Genomic DNA, 2,500 nt, shown 5'->3' with positions numbered 1-2,500 from the left:
AATTAAGTTTCTTAAAATGCCTGATTTCTAAGGGAAAGGACAGACCAGACTTAAAATGTTTAATTTAAATTTAATGAAAACGATTGTTTAATATGAAATAATATATGATATAATATAATATATGTATATATATATATATATATATATATATATATATATATATATATATATATATATATATATATATATATATATACAGTATACATATATATATATATATATATATATATATATATATATATATATATATATATATATATATATATATATATATATATATATAAATATTCTCCTCTTACATCTATTGACGCAAAGGGCTCGGTTAGATTTTGCCGGTCGTCTCTATCTTGAGCTTTTAATTCAATACTGGTCCATTCATCATCTACCTTGTGTTTCTTAGTTTTCATCCATGTATGTGTGTATGTGTGTCTAAGTGTGTGTGTTCTTTCGATTATATCCAAAATATGCATTTTCCCAAAGATAAGGTTCCTCTTTTTGTCATGTTCCCGGTTCTCAACAATCATAATTTGGAAAGATGTTGCTTTACCAAGCAATCTTTCACCCTGACTATTACCCCCCAGAGTCGACTAACTACCGGTAATGAAACTGATTGCAAAGTTCAAAAGTTTTTATAGGCCACTCATGAATGGCAGAGGCAAGGGACAAGAACAATGTCCTAGCAGGAAAATGCACTAGACTTCTAGAGACTGACCATATATCCATGTTGTGACGGGCCGAGAGAGGCTGTGACTAAGAAGGCAGGATGAAAGCAACTGAGTAACTTTATTACAGAATACCAGCTTATATATACATCAAGTCCGGGAAAGAAGGGCATAAAACATAACAGGCAATTTCATGTTCAACCGACAACCGTTTCTGTTAACAGTTACCGGTAAGAAAAACACGTTTATTCAAGTACCTGTCAGTTCGAGGGGTAGGCGAAGATATGAAGGCTAATATATACAAAAATAAAAGAAATGGGGTTACTAAGTACGATCGTGTGACACACGGTTGGTACATGCCCCCCCTCCCTCAAAATTACATACTGTAGATGTTAAATAGGGCGGCCTGATCTAGAGAGGTGAAATGTAGGCGGGTCATCTGGCAGGAGATAAGCAGGTTTTAGATGATCAATGGAGACCTAATCTTCTTTGCCTCGAATGTTTAGTAGGAATGCTTTCGGACTGCGTCAGATCACAAGGAAAGGGCCCGTGTAAGGGGGCACTAGCGGTGGCTTGCTAGTGTCGTTGCGTAGGAAGACATACATTGCAGAGTGCAAGTCTGTCGGTATGTGATGCTTCGCTAGGGGACTGTAAGTCTGATGGCATGGAGTAAATTTTCCCACAATGTAACGTATGAGCTGGAGATCGTCCAAGGAGGTTGCAGAAGGAAAAAATTCGGCAGGGACGGCCAACGGGTCGCCATACACTATATTTCAGCTGCTGCGACGTCCAGGACGTCTTAAGGAGTGGTCGTTAGTTCCAGGAGGACCCAGGGAAGCTGAGTAAACCAGTTAGAATCCTTACAGAGGGACATCAAAGCTGCTTTGAGGGTGCGATGCAAACGTTTAACCATTCCATTGGCAGCGGGGTTGTAGGCAGTTGTCTGAAGTAGGGTGATGCCCAGGAGATTCGCTAATGATGTCCACAATTGAGAGGTGGAAGTTGTACCCCTGTCAGAAGTAATATGCTCAGGGATACCAAATCTTGCAATCCATCCTGAGAGTAAGGCAGATGTACATGAGAAGGACGTTGACGTTTCCATTGGAATGGCTTCAGGCCAATGGGCTTTGTGAACAAGGAGATACCCCAATAGCGTATAACGCCCTTAAACATACCTTCTGCACCAGTACTCGCCATCGCCAGTTGCCCGTATAGCAAAGCTTTTTCAGCTCTCTCAACAACCATTAGAGGACCATAGAGCTTTGCTCGCCCTCAGGGAAATGACCAGTATCGCTCGCCTGCAACCTACCGTAGACGGCTCTCCTCGTGAGGTGAACCTACTTCATGCCCTTTGGGTATGCCGTTTACCCGAACCTGTACGTGCTGCCATACCGGATATCAATAGTTTACCCATAAAGGACTTGATGACCAAAGCCGACGCCCTTATGGATAGCCCATTCACGATCTTCAAAACCTCCATGAACGCCTTTACTCCTGATGAAGAGGACGCCTATTCAACATCAACAGAAGCTGATGTGAGTGCCGTAGGACATGCACGCCTACCTTGTGACGTGCCGGAGCCACCCATCATCCACCACTCGCTTGCGCCCCAACCAACGACTTTTACAGCCACTTACTGCCGCCCATCGGCCGCAGTTTTGCTACTGCCACTACAGTTTCAGGGCAGACGCGAAGAAATGTGCCAAGGATTGTCAGTGGCCAAAAAATGTGTAAGTAGGCCATCGCTCGTGGCGGTGGCCTCCTGGGTTTCTAATATTTTCTTTTTACATGATGCAGGAACGGGCGTGCGATTTTTGGTAGTTACAGGTGTTTGTCGT

The sequence above is a fragment of the Palaemon carinicauda genome, chromosome 8 (genome assembly GCF_036898095.1).
Source record: "Palaemon carinicauda isolate YSFRI2023 chromosome 8, ASM3689809v2, whole genome shotgun sequence".
Classification (NCBI taxonomy): Eukaryota; Metazoa; Arthropoda; class Malacostraca; order Decapoda; family Palaemonidae; genus Palaemon; species Palaemon carinicauda.
Note: the sequence above shows the minus strand (reverse complement) of the source record.